General features: G+C 35.0%; 1 long non-coding RNA gene across 2 annotated transcripts; it reads right to left on the minus strand.

The window, feature by feature from the left end:
• Positions 1–9,566: 9,566 nt before the first annotated feature.
• LOC107843351 lies at positions 9,567–10,456 on the minus strand. Of its 2 annotated transcripts, none has more exons than XR_001666322.2 (2): positions 9,934–10,456; positions 9,567–9,819 (listed from the first exon to the last, which is right to left on the minus strand). It is a non-coding gene; the product is annotated as an uncharacterized LOC107843351 (long non-coding RNA). The 2 variants fall into 2 exon arrangements; XR_001666321.2 differs by having other exon boundaries at positions 9,567–9,842.
• Between the last annotated feature and the right edge of the window lie 347 nt (positions 10,457–10,803).

Consider the following 10,803-nt stretch of genomic DNA (forward strand, 5'->3'; position numbering starts at 1 on the left):
TTTATATATTTTTTTTTTTTGCAAAAAAACGACCATATGTGGTCATTTTTTCTAATTTTCTTTTTTGGTACAAAACCGACCACAAGTGGTCGGTTTTGTCTATTTTTTTTGGCAAAAACCAACCACTTGTGGTCGGTTTTTAGTTAAACTAATAAAATTAAGCTTATAAGAAATCGACCGCTTGTGGTCGGTTTATTTTTTTCTAAAATTAATTTTTTCATTTAAATAAAATAATAATAAATTTTAAAAATGGATATATATATTTTTAAAAAACCGATCACTCATGGTCAGTTTTTAAAAAGCTACCACTACTTTTTGGACCAAAAATTTTGGTTGGTTTTGTGGTCGGAAAATTGGAAAAACTGACCACTTGTGGTCGATTTTCCTCTTTTTTTTAGTAGTGCCCGTCCATTACCCCTACCCCCCATACCCTATCCAACACCGCCACCAAAACCTCAACCAACTTTTTCCACCCTTGTCCTTCACCCCCACCCCGCCCCACCACCACCGCATCATTCGTACCAAGTAAATCATCAAATGTACATAAGTTTTTCAAGTACCCAAATTCGATAAACCCGATTCGAAAAGAAACTCATGCTCTTTGTAGGAATTCAAGATTTGGGTATAACCAATTGAAGGGTAAATTGAGTGATTCAAAGAGAAATTCATGCTCCTTGTAAGAATTCAAGATTTGCGTATAAGCAATTGAAGAGTAAATTGGGTTATTCATCTCATAAAATGAGTAATTCAATATCGAATAAGTATGAGGAGAATAAAAGTAGTGATTTTTGTGAATTTGTCAAAGATATTTAAAATTAAAAATTGGAAATTTATTGTGTTTGTGTATTTGAATTTATAGTTAAAAATTTAAATTAATTGGGGAGAAATTTTTCTTTCTCCATAAAAATTGCTTCTTGGTACAACAAAGATTCAACTTTTTTCTGTTTTCTAAAATGGTGTTAGAATATCAAGAAAATATTTTTGTGATTGGTGGAGTGATTTCGTTAGAACACACACAGTGGTGCGGCTACTGAATAAAGGGTATTGAACATTAACAATATTTTTCTAAAAGATATAGTGTGTGTATGAGAGAGAGAATTTTGTATGTTTATGGACTTGACAAGTTCACAAGAATTATTCCTTGAATTCCACTTGGTAAGTTATTTTTTGATACTTCGTGGGTGTACTTTTGATCAAAGCAACAATCTTTACTTGAAAAAATGGTGTGCATGTTTAGAGGTGGGTTGGGGTAGGGGTGGGGGATGAAAGAAAAATAAATTATTTTAACATTTAATTTCTTATGTGGCATTTAAATATAACGTGAAATTTAATGCAATATTTAAAAATAACGTGAAAGCTGATGTGGAGGCGGGCGTGTTACACACACCGAAATAGGATTTAAAATATTAATTTTTATTGAGTTGAGGGGTTCAAATGACAAAAGTCTAAGTAAAAGTGTTCACTTTACAAACTCAGACAAGTACAAGGGTCCACGAGGTCATTTCGCCCTAATGACAATAATAAACAACCCAAAATTACCTATGCTAGCACCGTCAATACACCAGCCCCATCTTACAAATCAGAGCCTTTTAAGGAGATTTCTTATTTGCATAGAGAATCACGTATAGTATGGGAGGAGGAAGATATGAATTAAATGATCATCAATGAAGATCTATAATACGTAGTAACAGGCAAATTTTCATATGAATGGCTAGAAATACAAGATCTCAGATGCTTAATTCCTAAACAATGTGAACTGAAAGGTGAAGTAAATATTGGATTGCTAAGCAATTATTGGTCATAATTCTATATAATCCATAATTAGGAGGAGGAGGAGAAGGGATAATCCCCCAACTAACTCCGACTACTCAGCTACTGCTAAACTAAAATACTGAAATAAAAAGCATATCCTCGATAGCTAAGGACTCACTGCTAAATCTTCTACTGCTGGCTGAATCTGGCTAAGCACGGTTAGGAACCTAAGCATCTAAACCTATGATATAAAACATCATAGTGCAAGAAACGGGTATGCGTTCAGTACGTGGGAATGTACTAGTATGCTAAATGAGGTAAGGCTGAATGCATAGGATTATATGCATGAACAATAACTAACTGAATGATATGCAAGAGCTGGATTAACATACATGGAGAATCTGTAACTACTAACATACTGTGCATACTGTAACTGAGTATACTGGAAATGAATCTGATAACTGCTAACTGAATATACTGATGATCTGAGATCACTGATAAACTAAAGTACAAATAACTGAGTGACTGAATCTAACAGTCCCGATTCTGTAGAATAGAACTGAGTTCTATTCTACAGACTGAGATAAAAACTGAAACTGTGGGAGGTAATCATCTAACGATATGCCCCAAATAAGATAAGATAACTGAGCTGGGGTCCAATCTGTAACCCCAATTGGAAGGGTGTCAGCACCGTACCACAGGTAAAAACAACAGCTGTGGAGTCAGTCCTAACTAACGGGTGACCCCTGGGATCAGTCCTAATCTAGCGGGTGATCCCTGAGTATGTCAGTCCTATCTAACGGGTGACATCTCATAACCTAAGCGGCTACATAGATCTGGAACTTAAGGATTGCTTCCATGGACCCAGTCCTAGTTAACGGGTGTGCCCCCATCCTTAGGCTCGCTCGATGATGAATCCTACTCCCAACTGGAAGACACTAAACTAGACTGGGATGAAATTGAGATTACTGAATTTTTCTAAGTTCTATAACTGACTGAGAATACTACTGATTATGACATGACTGATACTATTCTGTAACTGAAACTAGCTCTAGGTAAACAGCTAAGTTGTCGGGTCTTAAATACCCCCAGGACTCGATAGTGTGAAAACTAAAGCAAAGCATAATCTCGAATAACATCACAATGTTCACTTGGTCAGAATTCATTCATAGAGACACTCCATCAAACACTTGTAATGCATTAACTTGTACATGAATGGGGAATAAATGTTAGCATGCTATAATGGCATTATTTCATTCTCATAGACAATTTATCAAACACATGGAAGCATGCTCGGTTCATTAAATCATAAATACTTAGGGTTAACATAGCTACAACAATCAACTTGCAAAGTGAAGGGTTTATCATGAATATCATGTAATTCAACACATACTAGGATCAATTCTTGGAACTTGTAATCTAAATCATGGATTAAAACTCAAACAATACCATGAACATGAATTCAATCTAATTCAAACATAGAAATCATAAATCATAAATTTTGTATTTTAAAAAATGACTCTTGGGATCCATGAAAGGTAAGGATCCATAAATGAACATCTAACATACCTAGAAATCTAAATTTTTGGAGTTCTTGAAGTCTCTTGGAGGGATTCTTGATATTTCTTTTGAAACTTGGGGCCTAGGGTTTTCTATCTTTGAGAGAGAATGTCTTAAATTGGGAAAAAGTGAGTTAATAATGACCTAAATACATTTTTAGGGATTAAATACCTCATTTGGGTAGAATAAAATCATGGAAAAATACTATTTTAACCCTGGACGCAACTTTAATTTTTCGTGAAATTTTTACGATCTGAACCCCTGGCACGACGCGGTGCTATCACGCCGTGTCACTGAAAAATAACGACTGGGAAATCGCATGGTGGCGCGATGTGATAAAATTGTGTTGCCACTTTGGTTGCGAACTGGAAGTGCACCGCGATGTGCTACTTGCCTGAATGACGATGTTTAATGACTAAAACTTAAAATTGTCATAACTTCTTGCCCAGTTGTCGGATTTAAGCAAATTTTATATCGTTGGAAAGCTAATTCAATTTCTCACAAAACAAAAAGTTAAAATCTTGAAAATTCCACATGTATAAAAGTTTATTCATCTTTAAAGCAAGTTTTTGATATTTTTGGGATGAATTTAATCTAGGTAAAAGTATGAAGTGTTATAATATCTCCCTCTTGGAAACATTCATCCTCGAATCAAACTGGTTAAGATGGGGGAAATGCTGATAGACTGAGTTTATATGCTGGACATACATATTTGATACATAGAATACATAACTGAACTGATTAATGAATGTGTGACTGAATATGCAATGATAACTAATACTAAGATTATACTTGTAACTGAACATGGAACTGAGTAGATCTAAGGAAGACTGTTACCTTAAGTTGAGAACACTGATAAGCCTAAGATCATTTACTAAACATATAAGAATGGGAACATGATAACATGAATGAGTCTGAAATGTGATACACGAACTGAATATCGTGAACTAAACTGAGCATATGAGTACATAGCTTACGACTGAAAGTAGAAGGTTTAGATCATTGATAGCTTGGGGGTTATAGTGAATCTCCCCCTTGGGATGCTATGTCCCTCGAGAATGTTGACTTGGCTGAGGTACTGAACTGATAACTTGGCTAAGACTATGACTGAGATAATAACTGATACTGTAGTGGAACTGAATTCTGAGTGAACTATAACTCCTTATACTAGGAACTATAAGCATGCATGGTTTTTGATAATGTGAATGAATATGATCTATGATCATAGAGCTGACATGTAAGGCATGAGTACTAACATTACTGACATCACCACTAAGATATGAAAGCCTGACTTTATTACTTATGCTACTATCTCCTCCTTAGCTTAAAGCCATTATTCTATGTCGTGAGCTACTTCATCAACGACTCTAAATTGGACTGTCACCACTTTACTCTAAAGTATGAGATACAATAATACTCATAAACACTGAACTTATCCTGAAGGACTACTCTTGATAACGTAAGGTCCACTGTAGTACTTTCTTTTGATACAAAGTTCTTAGCTTTCTATAGCCCCAACAATCATCATATAGCAACATTAACACTGATAAATCTTAGAATTCTCACTCTTCTTTCTACTAGCTCAATCTTCAAAAATTCAAACTTAGATTCTAACACATAACATGGTTATCCGCAAATCTTTACTAACCATACCACTTTTATCATAGACTGCAAATATCACATCCATAATATATATTTCAAATCGACAACTAAAGTTCTTGCATACACTGCTTCAAGCCTACTAATTCACATTTCATACAATTAGCCCCATGAAATATAATCTGCTCAAATTTAGATAATACTATCCCCATTTTACTGTTTCTAAGCCCCTGGGTCCTTGCTTTTAACTCTAGGTCATATGCTATCATAGGATTCTGAGAAAGGATCTAAAAGAACACCTGACTTTGGCTAGATGCATGATTTTTCATGAATTATGAATGAAATCTTTCTTACTCATAAGGGCACTGATGGGATACTTATTGCATGCATAAAATCCCATAACTGTCTGTAAGGAACTGCCTGAGAAATCTCTATCTGTAAGGATTGATTGATCTTATTTGTTTTTGTTATGAAAACAAGACAGGGCTGGTAAGAATAGAGCAAGATGAGAATCTGTATAACTTTCTTAGAGAACCTTTCTATAGCACGATCTGAGAAATAAAAGATGGGAAACTTTTTCCTAAAACATCGCATAGTCTCTTATCCATAAGTGTGGCACACTACATACCCATGCACAAGACTTTACGCGATGCGGCTTTTCAGACTCCTTAGGACACTATTGAACCTGGCTCTGATACCAAGTTTGTAACGACCCAAGACTACCCCCTAGTCATCACACGATGCTTACGATCCCAAAGGACCACAAGCTAACCAATGACTGATATCTGTTGTGAACACTGAATAATAATACTATAATTAATATGGAAAAATAAGTTGAAATGCCATAAGGTTCAAAATATATGAAATACTGATAATGAATAATATCATCTGAATTTGAAATACCGTCTGAATCTAGTCGAAAAAACCTCTAATGGAATCATTCAAAAGGGTGGTATTGATGGGACAATCCCCCAACTAACTCTGACTACTAAGCTACTATTAAACTGAAATAAAAAGCATATCCTTGATAGATGAAAACTCACTGCTAAATCTACTACTGTTGGCTGAATTTGGCTAAGCGCGGTCAGGAACCTGAGAGTTTGAACCTATGATATAAAATATCATAGCGCAAAAAACGGGTATGCAATTAGTACATGGGAATGTACTGGTATGCTAAATGAGATAAGGCTGAATGCATGAGTTTATATGCATGAACAATAACTAATTGAATGATATACAAGAGTTGGATCAACATACATGGAGGATTTGTAACTACTAAACATACTATTCATACTATAACTGAGAATACTAGAACTAGATCTGATAACTAATAACTGAATATACTGATGATCTGACATCACTGATAATCTAAATTACTGATAACTGAGTAACCGAATCTGACAGTCCTGATTCTATAGAGGTGAACTGAGTTCTATTCTGAAGACTGAGACTGCAATTAAAACTGTGGAAGGTTATCATCTAACCAACATTCCCCAAATAAAATAAGATAAATGAGCTGGAGTCCAATCTGTAACCCCAATTGAAAGGTTGTCAGTACCGTGCCACACGTAAAGACAACTATTGTGGAGTCAGTCTTAACTAACGGATGACCTCTTAGATCAGTCCTAATCTAGCGGGTGATCCCTGAGTGTGTCAGTCCTATCTAACGGGTGACATCTCATAATCTATGATGGCTACGTAGTTATGGAACTTAGGGATTGCTAATAGGGACCCAGTCCTAGCTAACGGGTATGCCCCCATACTTAGGCTCGCTCGATGCTGAATCCTACTCCCAACCAGAAGACACTGAACTGGCCTGGACTGATACTGAAATTACTGAGTTTTTCTAAGTTCTATAACTGACTAATAATACTACTGATTATGACATAACTGATACTATTCTGTAACTGACACTGACTCTAGATAAACAGCTAAGTTGTCGGGTATTAAATACCGCCAGGACTTGATAGTGTGAAAAGTAAAGCAAAGCATAATCATGAATAACATCACAATGTTCACTTGGTCATAATTCATTCATAGAGACATTCAATCAAACACTTGTAATGCATTAACTTGTAAATAAATGGGGAATACATGTTAACATGCTATAATGGCATTAATTCATTCTCAAAGATAATTTATCAAACACATGGGAAGCATGCTTGGTTCATTAAATCATAAACACTTAGGGTTAACATGGCTACAATAATCAACTTGCAAAGTGAAGGATTTATCATGTAATTCAACACATACTAGGATCAATTCTTGGAACTTGTAATCTAAATCATGGATTAAAACTCAAACAACACCATGAACATGAATTCAATCTAATTCAAACATGAAAATCATAAATCATAAATCTTGTATTTTGAAAAAGGATTCTTGGGCTCCATGGAATGTAAAGATCTATGAATGAACATCTAAAGTACCTGAAAGTCTAAATTCTTAAAGTTCTTGAAGTCTCTTGGAAGGATTCTTGAAATTGCTTTTGAAACTTGGGGGCTAAGGTTTTCTATCTTTGAGAGAGAATGTCTTAAATTAAGGAAAAGTGAGTTAATAATGACCTAAATACGCTTTGGGGATTAAATCCCTTATCTGGGTGGAATAAAATCATGAGAAAAGATTGTTTTAACCCTGGGCGCAACTTTAATTTTTCGTGAAATTTTTTCGATCTGGACCCCTAGCGCGACGCGATGCTATCGCACCGTGTCACTAGAAAATAACGACTGGGAAATTGCATGGTGACACAATGTGGTACAATCGCATTGCCACTTTGGTTACGAACTGAAAGTGCACCGCGACGCACAACTGGCCTGAATGACGATGTTTAACAACTGAAACTTAAAATCGCCATAACTTCTTACCCAGTTGTTGGATTTAGGAAAATTTTATATCGTTGGAAAGTTAATTCAATTTCTCACACAACAAAAAGTCAAAATCTTGAAAATTATACATGTATAAAAGTGTAATCATCTTTAAAGCAAGTCTTTGACATTTTTTAGACGAATTTAAGCTAGGTAAAAGTATGAGGTGTTACATCTTGGGACTTAATGTGCTCCTAAAGAAGAAGGATGACTTAGATTTAGATCACTACATGATATGTAAAGAGCACTTTTTGCAATGTTATGTTGGAATTTTAGAACATCTATATCTTCTATGTGGAGCTCTTTTATATGGGATAAATGTTGCCAGAATTTGCATCCTATTCTTTCTAAAGAAATGGGAGCTTCGCATGTTTGGAGGAAAATGATCACGATTAGAGAAGAGGTAGAGCATAATATTTGGTGGCAAGTAAAGGTTGGTAACTCCACTTTCTGGTTTGATAACTAGACTAAGCAAGGCGTATTATATTATGTGGAAGGGGAAGGTGCTCAAGAAGAGGAAGTTGAGGGAAAAGACTTTATTAAAAATGGATAGTGGGATAAATAACTTCTATTGTCAGTACTATTAGAGAAAATGGTGGAATACATCATAGAGAGGACCAGGCCTCTAAATGAAGGGCATAGCAATAATATTTCTTGGTGGATGGGCAGCACTAATTGTCTGTTCTCAGTCAAAACTGCATGGAGCATGATTAAACAAAAAATAGAGAAGAATCGACTATAATTATATTTGGACTAAAGGATTGCCGTTCAAGGTAAATTTTTTTATGTGAAGGCTATGGAAGAGAAGAATTCCCACAGATAACAATTTGAAAAGAATGAGAATACAATTTGTGCCAAGGTGTTGGTGTTATGGGGAGAAGAAGGAGGAGACTTTGTCACATTTATTTCTAATAGCCCCAATAGCCAAAAGGATTTGAAGGCAGGTTGCTTATTTTGCAACTATCCAGATGGAAGATAAGCAGTTACCACAATTGATAATAATATGGTGGACAAAAGATGCACCATCAAAATTGAAGGTGTTATTTAGAGCCTCACCAATTGCTATAATGTGGGACACTTAGAAAAAAAAATTGTATTAAGAATGAGGGGTCAACAAACTTCATAGGAATGGTTATACAGATACAGGATGCGGTAAAGAAAATGATCAAGATACTATACCCTTAGATAAGGATGGAAACATGAGTATAGCCAAAGGTGGTGGACAAGCTAAGAACCTACAAGCCTAAGTTGCATTATCATAATGATTTGGAGGAAACCTTGAAGCCAACAAATCAAGTGTAATACAGATGGAGCACGTAGAGGAACTCTGGACTGAGTTTATACGGATTTTGCTTAAGGGATGATAATAGAGATGTGGTATATGCTGGAGCTAAGGGATTGGGGACTAGTTCCAACATTGAAGAAGAATTTATTGCAATCAAAGAGGCTTTAGAGTACTATAGTGAGAAAAACATTGAACATTTAATTCTTGAAACAAACTCTCTTAGTCTTAAATATATAATTCTAAAATAGTGGAAGGTACCCTGAGAACTAGTAGACATCATAGATACTATAAGACATAACGTACTGGACTTAAATAGTACAATCATGCATATATTCAGGGAAGAAAATATTGTGGTTGATTCCTTAGCCAATGAAGTTATGAAATCTCAGGGGATAAAAGAATTCCACAGTTTTCAGCAACTTCCAACACATATAAGAAGACTGGTTAACATGGACAAGTCACACATACCACACATCAGAATAAAGACACACAAGATCATACCGTAATGAGCAATAAAAAGATGGCTTGGAAACATATGAAATCAGAAGAAACATTCATAATCCAACATGCAAGAGGAAATAGAAATAATTACAAATCCACAGTCACCAAGGAACATCAATACAGTAAAGAGAGATTAAGAGCATGCCCGAAAGAAGACATTATAATTGTGCAACTACAAGCTAAGAATAATTGCTCTAGATATCATAAACCTTCACCAAAATAGAGGGTTTGTGAGATGGCACTATCTTGAACCACCACCTGTAGAGGCAGATAAACTGAGTCTGGAATGGCATCAATATACCCAACAAAGAGGTATAGGTCAGAATAGAGACATTAGAGACAAGAAAAGGAAAGAGAAGGTTCGAGGCTTACTAAGATTTACAAATCTAGTAGAACTGGTGTCCTACTGTCCATAGGAGGTAAAACCTCAACCATTTATACAATCAAAGCCAGGGTTAGAGTTAAAATACAAGAAGAGAAGAGTGAGTAAGATTAAGATGTTACCAAGCAACAGTGAGGCAGATAGATAGATCTCAGACGTCGAATGGAGAGGCTCAAGCTGGTACACTATCCAAAGGAGAAGGAAGTACAATTTTAGATTCCTCCGGCAATACTCTTAGCAGCATGGTTCAGCTCCTAGGAGGCAAAGAGTATGGAGGAAGATTGGTTAGGACACTATGTTCAGATATTTATAGAAAAATAGGAAATTTTTCAGCTTCTTATTATTTTTTGGACTAGGTCACTACTTTGGGCTGATCCATTTTTTTTTTTGTTTGTTTGGATTTTGCCAATTGGGCAACTTATTAAATAAAATGGTCAGATGACCCAAAATTTTGATTAAAAAAACTAGCGAACATCAAGGCGAATACTATGCACAATGAAAAAGAGACAAACAGTTCTGTGATTTTTTTGGAGAATGGAGGTCATAAATATAAAGAAGAATTGTTGGTTTTGAAAGACACAATATAAGATACAGAGTGCTTGTTCTTTGTTTATTTAGGCAATATAGCTTAACAACTAGTTTTAATTTATTTATTATTTATGTTTATAATAAAAGAGAGTAGTCTAGCATGAGGTTATGCCAAGTAATATTTTGAGAATTAGGAATTTATAATAAAAACCTATTTTGTTCACTAATTAAAAGAAATAAAAAGTAATCATATTTATTGAGATGGATTTATATAAACAAAGACTAAATATTGTATTTAAATTTGAAAAATAAAATATGCAAATCATTATGAT

Source organism: Capsicum annuum, chromosome 10 (assembly GCF_002878395.1).
Source record: "Capsicum annuum cultivar UCD-10X-F1 chromosome 10, UCD10Xv1.1, whole genome shotgun sequence".
Classification (NCBI taxonomy): Eukaryota; Viridiplantae; Streptophyta; class Magnoliopsida; order Solanales; family Solanaceae; genus Capsicum; species Capsicum annuum.